The sequence below is a fragment of the Odontomachus brunneus genome, unplaced genomic scaffold (assembly GCF_010583005.1).
Source record: "Odontomachus brunneus isolate Ranch 3 - 2012 unplaced genomic scaffold, Obru_v1 Obru_scaffold_055, whole genome shotgun sequence".
In the NCBI taxonomy this organism is placed as follows: Eukaryota; Metazoa; Arthropoda; class Insecta; order Hymenoptera; family Formicidae; genus Odontomachus; species Odontomachus brunneus.
In genome coordinates, this window is record NW_022639505.1 from 1,298,405 (window position 1) to 1,307,496 (window position 9,092).

Here is a 9,092-nt window from a genome sequence, read left to right on the forward strand (position 1 = left end):
AAACAAAATACGATATCGAAGTATATTCGACATAATACCGCAGAAGATTAGTAATAAATCTAATTGATCAGAGAGAAAAATTAAGTTAAGACGTCAGTAACTTTTAACTTAACTTAGTCATTTTTAAATAACTCAACTTTTAAGTTGAGTTATTTAAGAATAAATAGTTTAAATTAAAACTTGAACTAATTATTTTGGAATATATTAACTTTAACTTACTAACTTTGTTATATAAACGAAAATCGTGTTCCCGAATTCTTCTCTTCTACTCTTAAAAAATTTAACCGTTTGTTAATAATAATATAAAAAAGATTTTCTTAAGTCCTTTGCAATTATATGTATGAATTGGGGATTTTTTTATTTTTTTTCAAAAGGTAAAATTCACTTTTAATCTGTAACCGGTATAGTATCTTTACTAAGTACTTCTATTAGGAATAAAATTTGTTTAGATAGTCTGTTTTCTTTTTTTCTTATGTAAGTTATTTTTCTTTTTTTATTTATTTTGCATGTATTATATTAAAAAAGTGATTACCATAAATAAATAAATGTTTCTTGTCTTCTATGTCTCATTCAAAGGAAAATTGCTTTTATTATTCGAAATCGAATATATCACACTTGCAAGAAACTTCATTTTAGTTAGTAACACGTCCCTTAATTTTATTCACTCATGAAGAATATAATTTCAAAGATACCAATGACCATTCAATACTTTCCCTCCATCGTGGCAAAAATTACGAACGCAATTTCAGGCCATTGAGCTCTGATTCCGCACACTTGCGCTGTAACTGCGTAATATACGCAGTAGCGTCTCATTGATCAAAGTTTCCCAATTAGTCAGCCATTTATCCGACCTCCTCTCGTATCGCGCTGTTTCAAGCGACGAGGAGTGTTTGTCTGCCTAACGCGATTGTGCTCAATCAGCAGGTGGAGGTCCATTTCGTCTGGTCGGACGATCGACGGAGGCGTCGGAGGCGGCGTCGGCGGCGGCGACGGCGATGGCGATGGCGAGAAATAAGTCCGGCCGGCGACTCTTGATGTATCTCCGGCCAACGGTCTATAATTCGTCCGGACCAAGATACACACCGGGTAGGAAGGATCGAGTGGTAGACACACATCGGGAGGGAAGAAGAGGAGAGAAAGAGAAACGCGAGGGGGGAGGGGGGAGCAAGGTAGGTAGGTATATACGATTTGGGTTAGCGCCAGCGACGCCGCGCGACGTCGGGGGTCCGTCACTTGGCGCCGCAATTGCTGCGGCTACGGCTGTGCCGCGTTAAGGCCGATTCACGTGGCGAGGGATCGCCGGGATGATACAGTAAACGTCCCGATGACCGGACATCCAGCGAGGTCAAGGTTACTTGACTTTCGTAAGGGGACAGACACGATTATCTACACTGTAAAAACTGATGTGTTAAATTTAACACATCAGTGTTTAAGTCACAGTGCAGAAGTCACCGTTGATACGAATAATGAGAAGCCATCACATTTATTCAATAATAGTCTTGGTTAATCGTAAATCTAAAACTCATTAGGGTAACTAAATAACTATCCTAATTAGGAAGTACTAAGTAACTCCTATTAGGAATAAAATTTGTTTAGATAGTCTGTTTAGATAGTTTTCTTTTTTTCTTATGTAAGTTATTTTTCTTTTTTATTTATTTTGGTTACTTTTTTATTTATTAAGGTTACTTGACTTTCGTAAGGGGACAGACACGATTATCGACACTGTAAAAACTGATGTGTTAAATTTAACACATTTCATGTGTCCCAAATCATCCACTTTTATTTATGTGTAAATTTAACGCAAGACAAATGTATTAAAAAGTTGATGTGTTGAAATGTTAAATTTAACACATCAGTGTTTAAGTCACAGTGCAGAAGTCACCGTTGATACGAATAATGAGAAGCCATTACATTTATTCAATAATAGTCTTGGTTAATCGTAAATCTAAAACTCATTAGGGTAACTAAATAACTATCCTAATTAGGAAGTACTAAGTAAATAACTATCCTAATTAGGAAGTACTCTATTAGGAATAAAATTTGTTTAGATAGTCTGTTTTCTTTTTTTCTTATGTAAGTTATTTTTCTTTTTTATTTATTTTGCATGTATTATATTAAAAAAGTGATTACCATAAATAAATAAATATTTCTTGTCTTCTATGTCTCATTCAAATGAAAATTGCTTTTATTATTCGAAATCGAATATATCACACTTGCAAGAAATTTCATTTTAGTTAGTAACACGTCGCTTAACTTTATTCATAAAGAATATAATTTCAAAGATACCAATGACCATTCAATACTTTCCCTCCATTGTGGCAAAAATTACGAACGCAAAAAGAGAGAGAGAGAGAGAGAAAGAAAGAGAGAACTAACAGTAAGATTTGAATAAGGCACATAAGGAGCAAACACGGATGTCTTAGTGCTATTAAATACTAATATTACTATTTAATATTAATATGATAGTGGGAGGATAAAAGAAAGAGAGAGTTTTAAAATATTAGAAGAGTTAAAATGACTCTTTCGGGCATTCAAAGCGGGTTGTGGTTCTCGAACATTCTAGCGTTAAAGAGTTTGTCCACAGAAACATCCAATCGGGGCGATCGTTCGCTCAATCTACTCTCATTTGTGTGTAAATTTAATGCAAAGCAAATGTGATAAAAAGTAACACGTGTAATATGGAAAAAATTAACACTTGAATACCGTCAGGAATCACAGGTTGTGTTAAATTGACATATTTAATATGTCAGGCATAAATTATGTCAATTTAACATTTTCATTTCGTCAAAACTATAGATTAATACTCTCAAATTTTGTTAAAATAACGTTTCATTTTAGTTAATTTAACATTATATGTCATTATATATCAATTTAATACAAACTGTGATTCCTGACAATATTCAAATGTTAAATTCTGGTTTTAATTTTATACATATTGTGCGTGTTAAATTTACACATAAATGAGAGTAGATGATTTGGGACACATGAAATGTTAAATTTAACATATCAGTTTTTACAGTGTACGATAATCGAATTGTACGATTGAATGTATTAATAAAGTGAAAGAATATTCATTATAAATAAATGGAAGCTATATGCAGAATTTGTAAATTATATTTCAGAAATAATAAAAAGATTTTGAATATACGAATAAACAGATATACGGATGACAACCTTATATGTTTGTTTCGATTGTTAAAATTTCTCGACACACAATATATGCAGATAATTATCACACAAAGTACATTGAAATAAAGGTTTTGTTGTCGAAATGAAAATTTAGTATACCGGAAAACAATTCGGTTAAAATAAGATCAAAGCATTACATTTGGTAATGTTTGATAATAATTTGGTTTCGCTAGTTTCAATAAATTTATGTATTTTGCTTTCTCAGTAATGCATGTACTTGACACAAGTAAAAATATGGTAATGCTAAACAAATTGTATGTACTAAATTTTGAGTTCCAAATATAAACATGATTTTTTCAGTGTAAGTTATTTATTTATTATTTATGACAAGTTTGTTGTGATTATTTATAAGAATTATCAATAATATATTTTCGACGCGGTACACGCGATCTTGTTACCGAATCTGATGGTCTTTTATTTAAAATAAATTTTCTGCAATTATTTAATTAACTCGCGAATAATTTGCGCGTCTATCAAATCTGAGCTATCAGAGTGTTATAAATTATATAGATTGACATAAAATTTGTTATAACGCACGACTGTATACATGAATTAATGCAAGCAATAGAATTAAAGGGATAATAAACAATTACAACATAATATAATAATTACACAATATACACTGAGAGAAAAAAATAGTTGGAATAACTATAATCTCACTATATTTTATAGTTCGTTTTGGCCTCAAACATATATTTATAGTTCATCTAAACATGAAGATATAGTAGAATAAACACACATTTATAGTCACCATCTTATTACTTTATATATATGGTAAAGCACCTTTTGGAAATATAGTTACATGTACCTATATTTGCCAAATATTCCAATTGTATTGACTATATAAAACAGTTAATTTCTCTTACCACTCAATATTTGCTACCTTACTATATTTTTTATTTCAAATAATTATAATTCTTGGTAAAAATTTTACACGGGTCAATTATACTATGCTTATATTGTAAATATTACAAATATTACGGTAACATTTACTATAAAAATGATATTCCTAACTATAATCTTTTTACTATGCCATTATAGTTCCAAATATCATGCATTTTTCTCTCAGTATAGATAAAATATATAATACAGAATATGAGCATTATATATAAAATAGAAAAGCATAACATAGATAGTGATAATTTTCTATATGCAGGCTGTTCTATTTTAACGACACACTTCAAATATAACAGAAGTTATAGAAAAAATGTGTCAAATAAAAGTTTGAGGGTTCAGAGAGAGAATAAAAATAATAATTTTGAATTTTTTAAAGTCATTTTTCAAAGTCATTCCAAAGTGAACTTCGTTTTCTAAACAAAATGAGTAATTTTTCGATTATCCGATAAGACATGAAATTTTGTGTTACAATTGTTTAAAATATATGCAGCTCATAGTTATAAAATATCTAACAATTATTATTGTTGGCTTAATCAGGCAAGTGACCTTAGCTACATTTTCCTACGAAAACTTTCAAAGTTCATTAAAATTAAACAAATCGTACCTTCAATCGCCTCGTATTCGGCACATTTTCGGAAATATAATATGGATATATGTAGAGAGGTCGTCCAGTCTATCTATTATCCCGCAGTACAGGCGGCCTCATTATCGAATCCAATGGCCTTTGACCTGAATTTTAACGACGACGCGTTGATGAGTCCACGGATTCAGGAGAGGGTATTTCCTTAGTGAGAGTTTCGAGGAAGATCGAGCAGTTAAAAGGAACTCTCGTAAAGTGAGAATCGATCAAGCAACTGGATTATCGCTGAAAATCGGACAAAAGCGCTAGTTACCGATCTGATCGATGACGTTCTACGGGCGTGAGTTTCAAGTGGCCGATAATTTTTCACGTGAAACTACAGCTTCAAACGGGAGACTTTCGGCGGCAAAATGCTGTCCGTGTGAAATCTCGTGCGGTGAAGAATACTTGAGAATAAATTGAATTCGACGAGAGAGAGAGAGAGAGAGAGAGAGAGAGAGAAGAGAGAGAGGAGAGAGAGGAGAGAGAGAGAGAAAGGGTAGAGGAAAAGAGAGAGAAGTTATCATTCGTCGTACGGATATATAAGGAAGAGATACGTTCCCGTGAAAAACGGCCAGGGCGAATCGGGCTTAATACCGGAGGAGGAATAGGTATCCCTCGCGCTCTTTTATTTCGCCTTCTTGTCATATCTGTCGCGGTCTCTCTCACCAAAGCCCCCTGCTATAAATAGAACGGACCGTCTGACTATGTGTCTGCTATGTCGCAAAATGTACGACGCACGAGTTCCTCGTCTGCAGAGGCGTCTCGACGCTCGTCACGATCCTAATCGAGATAATCCCGGAGAAGCGCGCTGCACGACGACGACGACCGTGCCGTTATACTTAGCGAAGCGCGTCTGCGGAGTAATGAGAGGTCAAGGATTGATTGTACGACGCGCCCATCGCACGGCTGCTGAATCATTGGCTGGATATTCGGCCGTGCGGTGCCGAGGAAACCGTCGCGAAAGAAACGAAACGTCATTGTGAGGCTTCGCGATTATTTGTCACGGGACGGAGAGGCCGCGGCTCTCTTGGCGATTTGCGTGAAAACGACGAGTATTGCTCAATTTCTTTCCCTTTTTGCTGTGCTTCGTAACATAACTCCAGTCGAAATTTAATTTTACACGGTAAACTGTGTAAATTTCGTTGACTTTGAAGAACAGCGAATCTCCAAGTATAACACTACAGGCTATTGTTTTATTTTGATACTGCAAATGTTTATTTATTGCCATTTCCTCCTTATCGATCTCAAAGAAAGATCTACTAGAACCTCTAAAATAATCACACAGATTCTAATAAAAGTGCTATATGCATATTTAAAAAATGCAGAAAGCATTTTTTAAAAATGTATATTCGTAATTATTTAATCTTCAATTGCCTCTATATTTCTTTTTATCTATACGTAATTTTTATTCCTAATTTAAATAAAAGCAACATGCTGTTATTATGTAAAATTATAATATGTATAATATGTATAATATGTAATTATAATTATTATAATTATATTATATATAATTATAATATAAATTAAAATATGTAAATTATGTAAAATATGTGTTAATTATGTAAAATATTAAATAATTGATATAAATTAATAGGTAAATATAAGAACAAACTTTTCTTTTTATAATCTGTTTATAAACTCCCGTTGAGTTTGAAATTTCGATAGAATTTAGAAATTTCAAAAGAGATATAAATAAAAATTATTTACATATATTTTATAAATAAAAATTCAAATATAAATAAACGTAAGACTTAAGATACTAAATTCGTGTGTCCAGAAGTCTGTCTCTTATAAAAATTTAAATTGGGATTCGGTGCAATAACAAGTTTAAATAGAAAACATTCAGAGATTTAAGATGGAATTGACGACCCAGAGGAATATTGTTAAAGGTACTTGTGAGATATAAAATATATTCTAAATTTCAAGACGCCGGTCTATTCAATTTATTTCTCAAGAGGGATGACGGAGATCACGGGAATACATCATTTCTAAGAAAAATATTCAGAAGAATATGCGCGAAGACGTCAAATTTACACGCGATAAAATTAAATTGACTCGCTGATTTCCTCACTTTTATTGAGATTATATAAAAACTTAAATGATAATTGAATAGAAAATAAAAAATATGGTAAATAATTATAAAATTATTATTTAAAATTATTAAAAATTATAATTATTAATTATTAGAAACTGTTATTTAATTTTGAAAATACGGTAAATAATTGTAATTCGAAATACAAATATCTTTTACTTTACTTAGTTCTTTATTGGCCAACATATCCAATATTATAGATGTAAGTAATCATTTTTTATACAGAATTTAATAGAATACACACACATACACATGCACGCCGGTGATCAGCGTGTTAACAAAATCTTATAAGAGCGATATTTAATATTATAAAGTTAAAATACTTAAAAAAAATTAGTTTCTATAAAAATTAAAACACTCTGCTAAAAATTAGAAATACGTTAATATTTATATTTTCCATATAAAAACGTACTATATATACTGTATAAATATGATACAGATAAATAACAACTTCAAAAATTTACAGTTTAACGTCACATTTTTGGTTTATTTTATACTATTTTTTACTTTTTTTATTATATATTTGATAAAAGTTTTAAACACAAATATGTTCTGGAAAAGATATTTCATAAATGTTAAATATAAAATCTATGTTGTTTGAGCTCGTCACAGAATATACTCTTACAAGCATGCTCACGATTCCAAATTGTAGAGTTAATTTTAAGCAATTATTTAATTACAGAAAAAGTAAACTTTGCATTACAATGAAACTTTGTATATATTATTTTGAATATTTAAAATATACATATGTATAGGTTTGAAATTTCTGTAATTATTTTTTATTATCTTTCTCTTATCTAAATTTCTCTTTATTAAAGACAACAATATCATATATTTATATCATCAATAACGGGCAAAATATCAATATCATAGCACAGGCAAAAATACTCCCAAGTGGTAAGGTGACGTCAAATGACGCACAAATGACGCATTAATGATGTCTATAACATCAACAGTATGTCATTACCACATCATTTGACATCATTAAATCTGTTTACCCTTCAAAGTAGAATAATTTTTTAACTAAATCCTGAGTCATTGCCGAATTGTCATTTTTAGACGCCATATAGATTAATTTGTAATTATTTTCAAAACTTTTTTCATTAGTTTTGCAATATGGCTGATACATCCTTAGTAGTTGTTATTTAATGTACAATTCACGTTTGTGAGAATCACGAGAAGTGTCAGTTTCCTGCGACAAGCCTTAACCTCCCGAAAAATCCAAAGTTAATGATTCCACGGTGATGTCCCATCGCCGAACTTTCCCCATAGTTTCGACCAAATCGTCCCACTGTCACTTGGAACTTCTTCCGTCAACACGAAAACACTTTACCCCAGCGCCTCGATAGCACGACTCCTGACGGCCCATCAAATATTGATAACCGGTATCCGACAAGCGTGCCAGCGGAACCTTTGAAAGCCCTTAGAGAGCACAGATGTGCACGCAACCGAGCGTCAACTAGTGATGGCACTGATATTCCCTCGCCACACAGATATCGGTCGCCCGACATCATGTATCAATCTTTCGCAAGTTCTCTCGTTTCAGAGCGTACAAACTACAACTTTGAGGCGCATTCGACGCAAATAGGTATTTCTAAGAGCACCTCGAACCGATAAACGTGTCACCTGGGAAAATGGCTGGGGAACAGGACTACGATAATTCGTATTTCTCTTCTTTTACTTTTTTTTTAATAAATTATGTGTCAATTATAATCAGTGGAAGAAAAGTTGCAGTATTTTTCTTTTACAACTAGAACAATACACGCGCGCCATATAGCTAATAAAAAACAATAAAAAATGTAGAATAAAAATAAAATTAAAATTAAATTATATTCAAATATACTATAATTAATTAATAATTATAGGGAGAGATGGGGAGAGACAGAGAGAGAGACAAAGACAGACGGGGAGAGACAGGGAAAGAGAGGGACAGATAGAGAGAGACAGGAAAAGACAGGAGAGGTAGGGAGAGAGAGGGAGAGATAGGAAGAGACATATCTGTTCTATATTTTTTTTTTTCGTGACCTAACAAACGCAATGACAGCTATTTGCATGGTAATTTTATAGGCGCAAACGACACGAAGCAAGCCCACATGAAGTGAGCTAAGCGAGGGAACCAATCAGCATCGCGGAAAAGCGGCAACAATTAAATCTTTTACATGCCTTTTTTTAGAGAGGATAAGTATCGCAACACAACTATATCCATCAAGAGCATTTGTTTTTCAGTAATTCTTACTTTTCAGTAATTCTTACAAGATAAACTGTTCTGAACACCCTCTCCCCCCCCCCCCC